The sequence below is a fragment of the Cynara cardunculus genome (genome assembly GCF_001531365.2).
Source record: "Cynara cardunculus var. scolymus isolate 2C chromosome LG 14, CcrdV1, whole genome shotgun sequence".
NCBI classification, from domain to species: Eukaryota; Viridiplantae; Streptophyta; class Magnoliopsida; order Asterales; family Asteraceae; genus Cynara; species Cynara cardunculus.
This window is the reverse complement of record NC_037541.1, coordinates 12,729,158-12,740,133: the sequence shown is the minus strand read 5'-3', so window position 1 is coordinate 12,740,133 and position 10,976 is coordinate 12,729,158.

The following is a 10,976-nucleotide window of genomic DNA, read 5'->3' as shown; positions in this document are numbered from 1 at the left end:
TAATTAAAATATATAACTTTAAATAAACATATGAAAATTTAGTGATTGGCTTCATTTGACAAAGCAATGATGACCATTTTCTTGCAATAAAAACCACCAAATGTTGGTTCTTTTGGTGTTTTTAAAAGTTTTTTCATTTTCTTTTTTTTTTTCAAAAAATAAATGATTGTTCCCATTTATATAGTATTTATATTTTTTTTATTAACCTGGATATCCAATCCACTATATGAACCGACTAATTTCAGGACGACCACCTGTTTTGCAGATAGCCCGGAGTCACCGTATTTGAACCTCCGTGGCCACAAGGGGATTTTTATTCCTTCTTGGATTTGAACCTGGGACCTTCAGGTACTTTTGACCTTTTGAGGCAAGGTCAAACCAATCAGACACCACCCTTGTGGTTGTATTTATATTTTTATTATATAAGAATAAGTAGGGTTTTAATATTTGAGAAGTCCATATATTGTGATAACTGTAGGAACTATAATCTTAAGGTATTGTTTTATATTATTTTTTATCTAATGTTAGCATTTAATGTATTGATGAACATATATTTGTGAAACAGATATATGCTAATCGATATTCTAAATTATAGCCTTAGATGAAAAAAAAATCATATGAAATATTACTTGATGCACTCGTTCACAAGGTTATCACAATTTATGGGTTATCAAAAGAATATCCCCTAAGGATGAGTTTAAATAGCAAGGCTTAATATTGTGAGAAGATAATAAGAGAAAATTCATATGTGAATACATTGAAAAAGTATGAAAATTTTTATTTGAATATGCATATATGAATTGACGTTAAAGATTGTTCATATGAGTTCATATATGCGGTTTCAAATATATTTTTTCAATGATTCACATATGAATCTTCCATCAACATTTTTTTATTTGGCAAAAGTTGATTATCAACGACCCCACACAACATATATGCATCTTCAAATGGATTTTTTCAATGATTCACATATGAATCTTCTATCAACATTTCTTTATTTGGTAAAGTTGATTATTGAAAGTCCTACACAAAACCCACCTCCAAAAACAACAATATCAAGAAGTATTTCTTTGACTCACTCAACCGTTGAGACTGGGGGCGTGATCGAACTCGAGACATGTCTTGTCTTTGTATAAAGTTGTCATGCCGTTTTGCCAATTGAGCCCACGATATCAATGTTTCTTTATTACATTCTCACAATAGTTTGCCCTTTTATTTAAATCTTCATTATGGTAATATCTAATTTTAGTTGGTTAATTTATTTAAATCAATCATTATCCACTGAAATCAACCGTATATATTGTGCTTTTTAAGACAACTGTAACTTTTATTTCTCTACACTAAGGGGCCGTTTACAAACATTTACCCGGTAAGCGCTTACCGTGAAAATTTAACACTATTATTTACTTACTGGTAAGATTTTACTTCAATAAAACGGCATCGTATGCAACAATTTACCCGGTAATCGCTTACCATGGTAAGAGTTGTCGCCCTCACTTATCAGGTAAGACTCATGGTCCTTGTTTCGCTCTTATCGGGTAAGATTGTTGGTCCTTACCATATTCATCCAATAAGGTAATGTGACTTGATAAGCGCTTACTCAAGTAAGCATTTGGTAAACGGCCCCTAAATTTGGATTCCAATACTATATTTTCCAAACTGATGATCAATCGTAAATATTAATAATGATACAGAGTTCGAATTCCAAAATGACTGATTAGTAAGAATATTCATTATGAATGTTCTCATTGAAATTCAAGTTGGGGTTTTTATAAGAACATCCATTATGAAACATAGGTTCTTGTCCAATCATAAGTTCTTACAAGAATCCAGATGCTTGAACAAGAATTTGGGTTTTTATCTACATTTATTTTTTATTTTATTCTTTTTTAACCATTTTCTTTTGTTTTAATGCATATAAAATATAAGTTAAAATTAATACAAATAATATAATTTTTTAAACATTTATAAATATTTGTACTTTTTGAAGAAAATTATAAAATATTATTATTTATTTGTTTTATTTTGTAAATTTTCATACAAGCTTTTTTATTTTGTTTTAATAGATTTAAAAGTTGTTTGTTTACCTCTTAATAGTTCCATTAAGAAGTAGTCTCTGAATCGTTAAGAGGTGAATCTTGTTTGACAAAAACAAAAATTGTCTCTTAGTGGTTCTAAAACCCTCTGAATTATTTTGTATCTTTGGTCTCTCTTAACCATTCAACTCCCTAATTTCATTGTAAACGATTCATATACAATTATATTTCATTTTGCATTATATCATGAGAGTCTCTTAATCATTCCGACCACTTAATCATTCCGCATCAAACCATTCAGCAACTGTCAAACAACTCCTTAGTATTTTTTTAATTATCTTGTTATATTATTATATTTAGATTTTTTTTAAATATTTATATATGTGTATATATATAATTAAATTAATGTGTAAATCTTAAATTAATAATTGTAAAATATCTTTTTATATTTTTATATAGTATATAATTTTTTCCATATACATAGATGACACAAATATACCAAAAGTCGATAATTCAACACAAATATATCAAAAAATACACCAAGAGAACTACAAGGGTGGTGTCCTATTGATTTGAGCTTAGAATTCCAAATGTCAAAAGTATATGGAGGTCTCAGGTTCAAATCCAAGGAGGAATAAAAACCCCCTTGTAGCCACAGATGTTCAAATGCGATGACTCTGGGCTACCAACAAAGCAGGAGGTTGCCCTAGGATTAGTCGGTTCGCATAACATGTTGGATATCCAGGTTAATAAAAACATACACACTAAGAGGCATATAGGAGAGATCTTTTACAAATTCAACCATCGGGACGGGTTCACGTGAGACAATATAGGTTTTCGTGAGACACGATTTTTACACTTGAAACTTCACAACAAAATGTTGTAAAGATAAAAAAAAACTGAATTTTCATAGCAAAAGCATTGTGAAGGTTACCTTCACAGTATTTTGTTGTGAAGTTTCAAGTGTAAAAAATGTGTCTCATGAAATCAACCTGGTCTCACATGATCCCAAGTTTTCAATCATCTATAAAAAACAATACAAACCAATTAATTGAGATATTTATAGCAATGATGATAGTTTGTTTATTATGATTTGGATATTTACAAAAATTATATAATACATTTATTATGATCAACACTTTATTAGAAAACAACCAGATATTCACTAGACTAGATGAACGGTTGACATTGTTTTGTATGATTTATACTAATAGTTTGGTTTGTAAATTAAACCATATATATATATATATATATATTCATATAATAATATGTAAATACAGATATATTTTGTAAAAAAATAGTGAGGTTTTTTAGGTTCTTATATTGTCGAGGTGACAATTATGTGATAAAAAAAATGAGATTTTCGGAGGTTCCATCACTGTAAATGCTCTAAAGTTTAAGTAGATTGTAAAAGGACAAATTGCATTAAAAAAGTAACATACTTTAACTTGATTCATATTTTGGGTAAAGTACTTTCAAAACTTTTATTTTGGTATCTAAGATGTAAAGTTTTAAACATTTAAGTACCTGTGTAAACGATTGAAGCATTAACCGGTTATCATGCTGATGTAGCAAGTGATGTGACATCCAACTCAGTATTATTTGATGACGTGGTTAGTGACATGAATTTTTTTTTAATATAAAATTAGTCTTCAACCGATTACCCGGGTACTTAAATGTTAAAATTTTACATCTTAGGTACCAAAATGAAAGTTCTGAAAGTACGTTATCCAAAATATGAATCAAGTTAAAATATGTTACTTTTTCATGCAATTCGTCATTTTTTAAATAAATAAACAAATATTATCAGATACATGATTATGAATAAATATTATTAAACAGTATGGTTTTATTGACTATTAATATTTTTTGTTTGAATTTTTAAAATAATTAAATACATAAAAATAACGTGTTTTAATTACATTCTTATTTTATTTATTTACATAACAAAATAAAAATAGAAACATGTTTTGTTTTTTTATAAACTGATAATTGCATTTTGTATTTTGGTGGTCATATTGTATTATAAACGATTGTTGGACCACTTTTTAATAATCATGTCATGACAAAATGAATGAAAGTTATATATATGTGTGTGCGCGCGTGGGGGATCACGTGAGACCAGTCATTTTTATGAGACCCGTGAGACAACTTTTTTATACTTGAAACTTTACAGTGTTTTTGCTGTGAAGATTTGGATTTTTTTTACCTTCACAACGTTTTGCTCTAAAGTTCCAAGTGTAAAAAAGTGGTCATGAAAACAGGTTGGTCTCACGTGAACTCAACCATATATATATATATATATATATGTGTGTGTGTGTGTGTGTGTGTGTATAGGGGAGCGATCAAATGAAAACCACTCAATTTGTAAAAACCGTAAAAACCTCATTCAACAAATCATAATTTTTCATTTTGTTCATTTTTTTGTAATTACGAGAGGTTGATTAATCATTTTTATTGTCGAGTGTGTTAATCATGGATATTATCATCTTCATTATTTTAATTTTAAACAAATACATGAAACAGTTTCATTAAAATTTCATAATCATATATGAAACAAATTCATAAAAAAAAATATTATATGAAACAATTTCACAAGATTAAACAATTTTATGAAAAAATTTCATAAGATTAAACAATGAAATCGACGGATGTGGATGGTTTGCATGGTTTTTACAAATTGGAGAGGTTTTCATTTTGATCGCTCCTATGTGTATATATGTGTGGATATATATGTATATATATATATATATATATATGTGTGTGTGTGTATATATATATATATATGTATATATATATATGTAGGGGCCTATTCAAGGGAGAACTGAGTTGTTTGTGGTAACTGTAAGAACCAATATTAACCACAAATCAATAGATAAATTAGAAAATTTATAAATTTGGTAATTTTAAATTAAAATCTTAATGAAATGATATTTTTGGTATTTTAAAACTCTCCTCTCTCCGGCCACCGTCCTCCAGTGATACCACTATGATACCTAAAAATATTGACTCTGTTAAACAAAAGATACATTGTGATACCTAATCATATATAAGATGCATAGTGATACCACAGTGTTACATCTTCGATCGACCACACAAACGACATCAATGTGATACCCAAGCACATATATGATGCATTGTGATACCATTATAGTATCACCGGAGGACGGTGGCCGGCGGACGGAGGCCGGAGGACGGTGGCCGGAGAGAGAAGAGAGGAGGGAAGAAAGTTGTAAAATACCAAAAATATCCTTGCATTAAAATTTTAATTCAAAATTGCCAAAATTATATTTCCTAATTTAACTATTGATTTGTGGTTAATATTGGTTCTCACAGTTACCACAAACTAATTAGTTCTCATTTGATTAGGCCCCTATATATGTATATATATATATATATATATAGGCACGTTCAAATGAAAACCGTGCATTTCTAAGAAACCGTGTAAACCAATTTCGACCAATAAAAAATTTTCATTTTTTTCTAATTAAATTTAATCAATAATGGTATTTCGGTCATTTACAATATTTTCTATTAAATATAGAAGTTATTAATAAATCTTAATTAAGGAAACGTAATAAAGGAAATTGTATAAATGGTAACATTTAAATATTTAATTATATTATAATATTAAATATTTGAATTTGATATATTGTTATAAGATTGAATCTGCAAACGGGTCTTGAAGATTGTATTGCATTATGAAATGATATCGTAAATTATGGTTGAAATTAAAAAAATAATGTTAATGAAACATGTTTCATGAAGGTGAAATTGGTTCATGTTGTAATTGATTCATGAGTATTGAACTAGTTTCATGGTGAACCACGTTTCAATGATGGTGTAGTTGATCCGTTTAGTAGAAAAAATGGAAAATGAAACGGTGCATTTTGTATTTGGTTCGTCATGAAATAATTGCATGATGAAACGAGTACATGATGAATCTGCTTCGGGATCTTAAAGATTGTAATCTGCTCCATAATCTTGAAGATTGTAAGGATTAAAGGAAAAAATGCATCAAATCATGAGTGAAATAAAAAAAGTTAATTTACATGAAACATGTTTCATGAAGGTGAAACTGGTTCATGGCGTAATTGAATAATGAGTAGTGAAACGGGTGCATAATGTATTTGGTTCGTCATGAAATAATTGCATGATGAAACGGGTACATGATGAATCTGCTCCAGAATCTTAAAGAGTGTAAGGCTTAAAGGAATGAATTCATCAAATCATGAGTGGAATAAAAAAATTAATATACATGAAACAGGTTTCATGAAGGTGAAACTGGTTCATGGGATGTTAGAGAATATGTATTTTGTTTACAATTGTACCCTTATTGCTAATATAAAAATAAATTTTTCATCTAAATTTTTTTTAATTTTCTAAAATAAACTAAATTAATCTTGACCATCGATCAAGAAAATGGATGGATGAGATTAGTTTACACAAATGAAGGCGGTTTTCATTTGATCGCTCCTCTCTCTCTCTCTCTCTCTCTCTATATATATATATATATATATGTATATATATATATATGTATGTGTGTGTGTGTATATATATATATGTATGTGTGTGTGTGTATTTAAAATGTCTCGATCTATGTCTTGATTGATCTCGGTAAATTGTGACTGCAAGAAATCAGTTATGATAAACTAAGTGGCTGGAATTGTTGTGGACTTATATAATTGAGTTATATGTTATTATTGGATATAAGAACAAGATTCTTATAAGAATTTCCTAAAGCATAAATCTGTTAAATTGATGCTATAGTCACAATAATCCAAAGCTTCCCTATCTTTGTTTTTAATCGATTCTCTAGAACTAGCCAATCATTTTTAAAACTTTCCATTTCATTGATTCATTTGGGCTTTCATTTCCTTGGCCAAAGTTGCAGCTTCATACATGCACAATGAGGACATTGCTTCCCTAAACTTTAGGGAGGGTCTTAAATACACAAACACTATAGAACACATGAAACACATATACTAAGACCAAAAGACAAACAACGAACAAAGTTCTATGTCTTGTGCATAAAAAGAGTGTCAATGTACACCAATTTGTTTGAAGATAACCAAAGTGTCCAAACATACCTCAATATAAGATGCATAGCAGTAAAATTGTGTTATGGGGTGAAAAAAGAGAGATGAGATAAAAAACATGCATTGAAAAGAAAAGGCCAAGTGCAAAACCCAAGTCAAAGTCCCAAAACCTTTGTTGTATCTAGTGTAGCAATAGAAATATAGGCTAGCTTGTGGTTTGACAATGTCAAAGACTTAAGTTTGGGGGAACTAGGTTTATGAAAGGCTATGGATATTAAGCATCAAGTAGGAGTATAGCACTTCATTCAAAAATTTCAAAAACAAGCATACTTTGGCTATTGAACGATCATGTTAAAAAAATTAGTTAGTTAGAAATTTGAGTATTTCAATTTGTCATTTTGGTTGTTTGGAGACAAACAAAAATTCAAGTTTGGGGGTGTGATAGGTATTAATTTATTAACCCTATTACATCATTTCCTTTATCATTTCCCTTGTTTTATTTGCCCACTAGAAGGGTATTCGCGCAATGCAGCGAGATACATCTTGATTTTAATGTTTCCTTCTATATTTTGGGTCTATCGATGTTATAATGCGAACTAATTTATTTTTGGTTTAAAAAATAATTTTTTAAAGATAATAATTAAGTATTTTGTTATAATTCAATGATTATCTTAATTATATTTTAGATTTTTTATATTTAAAATAATGTTTATCATGTATTTGATTATGTTTATCTGTAGTTAGTTACACGAATTTAAACATGGAGCTTTAAAATGATGTACTGTGTTGTGCTAGGATTCACGATGTCTAACATAAATGATATCGTACCGATAGCACGTTGGCATGTGTGTACTCTTGAGAAGCAGTCTGACCCGATATTTGATACCGTGACAGTTCTATAACATCATCTTGTGGTTTTATAGAACTGTGACAAGAGTGCTATGTCATCTTTTTTACTGGATCACCTGTTTTGTGTCTTAATCAATCTTTGCACCATGTGCTTATTTTTTACGACTGATTTTTTTTAGTTGTTAATCAAACTTCTCAATTTTAGATAAAACAAATCCCTCGAATTCGTCATCTGAAATTAGTTTTTGAAGACTGGACTTTTGAAGAACTTTACAAAGTTTTCTCTGTGGGAACGATATCTAGTACTTGTACCATTATTACTTGTTACAAGACGATAGTAGTTCAAGGTGTATACTTGCACCGAATTCTATTTTTGTGTTGAAATATGAGGTTGCATAAATTGAAACGACCAATAAATCAAATTCAACCGAAAGTAATACAAACTCAAAACTTGTCTTTCTACTTGTAGCTCAATTGGTAAAGGGGTGAAGTAACTTTGTCCAAATATAAGTATATGTCCAGGGTTTGAACCCAGACCCCCACGAGCATCAACCGTTAAGTAAGCGAAAAAATACCCTTCACATTGATGTTTTTGAAAATGGGTTTTGTATGAGACTGATTAAAGTTGTCGATAATCAACTTTTTACCTAAATACGACTCAAAACTCATTTATAAGATAAAATAAATGAAATAAAAGGAGTTGAAGAAGAAAAAAACAAATATTAATTTTTTTTGTTTTGATTAACTTGGATATCCAACCCGCTATGCGAGCCGACTAATCCCAAAGCGACCATCTGCTTTGCAGATAACCCGGATTCACCACATTTGAACTTCCATGGCCACAAGTTTTTTTATTCCTTCTTGGATTTGAACCTTGAGATCTCCTGATACTTTCGACCTTTGGAGCCAAGATCAAACCAATCAAACACCACCCTTATGGTTAATTATTAAATTTTAATACATTAATCCATTGACATTCATACATTTATAAATTGGACCAAAAAGATATGCAATAATTAAAAATACCATTCATCCTTGTATCATCATCATTGGTTCCACTATACAAACTTTGAGTGTTCAATGGCCAACTTTTGGTTGGCAAAGGGTTGATGTATTTTTCATCTTTACAATATTTTAAATTTAGTTTTTTTTATAAATAAAAACTTTATTATTGAAAATATAAAGTTCAAATAAGTTGGATATTATGTTAAAACATATTTGGATTAAATGAATATATGCTAAAGAATAAGTGTTGGGTCGGGTTTGGATGGATCTGTGTTTTTAAATTTCGTCATATAGTTATAACTGTAAAAATTAGACTTGGCATCATGTGAGATCAGCTTGTTTTCGTGAGACCCGTGATACCACTTTTTTACACTTGAAAATTCACAACAAAACACTGTGAATGTAACCTTCATAGTGTTTTTGTTGTGAATGTTCGGATTTGTTTTACCTTCACAGTGTCTTGCTGTGACGTTTCAAGTGTAAAAAAGTGATCTCATGAGTCTAACGAAAACAACTTGGTCTCAAGTGAACCCAACCCGTAAAATTTATGTTGCAACCAAAAGAACAGATTAAAGGTTTAATTCTAACATATTATTCAAAACCATCCTTAAAACGGAGAGTTAATTTTTTGGTCCTTGTGATTTGTTGATTTTTTTTCCGATTAGGTCTTTACAGTTCTTTTCATTGCAAATTCGCCACTATAGTATGTAAAAATGCTCGATAATGGTCCCTACAACTAATACTGTTAGTTTGCTTACGGTTAAAACCACAGTGCGACTTGCACATGAAGGTATAATTGTTATTTTCCTTGACATTTAAAAAAGATCTCTTCAAATTCTTTTTCCTTCTATCCCCCACTAGTGACCAGACCCCCAGAGCACACTAGCTGGATGATGAAGAGCTAGCCGATGGTGGGTGGTGGTTCCTAGTGGTTAGATGAAGAGTTAGGGGTTGTTTATTTACCTTTTAATAGTTTCATTAAGAGACAGTCTCTGAATCGTTAAGAGGCGAATCTTGTTTGGTAAAAAAGAGTCTGTTTCTTAATGGTTCTAAAACCCTCTGAATGATTTTGTATCATGTGCCTCCCTTAACCATTCAGCGCCCTAATTTCATTGTAATCAATTACAAACAATTATATTTCATTTTTCACTATATCGTGAGAGCCTCTTAATTATGCTGACCATTTAATCATCATGCATCAAACCATTTAACAACTATCAAACAACCACGTAGATGGTGGCGAGTGGTTTCTGTAGTGATAGATACTGGTGGGTGGTGATTCTTGGTTATTGTAGAGTTAGATCATGGTGAGTGGTGGTTCATGGTGGAGACTGGTGGTTGGATGATGATGAAGATGAATATGAACATAAAATGACTAAAACGCCTCATGTGAGGGATGTACAACGGATTTTCAACAGTTGAAAGTTAATGGTTGTTAATAGGAGGGATCAAAAGTGAGCATTTTCCTATACCACAATAGCAAATTTACAACAAAAATCTGTACGGACCAGAATCAAGAAAATTGGTATACCATAAGAACAAAAAATGCAGGTAACTTTTCTTTTCCGTTGTTTGCCTACTGACGAAAAGAACCCAACATCCAATATATGTTTAAAAATTTATGACAGATTTGATGAAAAAGACGAGGTAAAGATGCGACGGGCACAATATCCATGAGATTCGGGTTCGAAATGACATACACCTCCAGAGGATTTTAAATACGCCAATTACATAATTTCAAATCCAAACCGAACACAAGATTTGGAATTCAAGATCTGAATGGAATTCAATTCCAAGTCCCTCAAAATCATACCAAAATCCCACAAACCAAACAAATTCTTTTTCCTCTGATTTATTCAACTTCTCTCAATTAAGGGTCTTGTCCTATTTCCGTTCTACGTCGTTAATGCTTCCTTTCAACTCATTTCCCTCTTTACTTGAAAAAACCATTTGAGCTCGAGTTGATATTATTATATCAAACTATCCTCGATTAACCTAATTACTTGACTCAACTTGGCTCGTTAACAACCCTAAGCCAACAATTTTC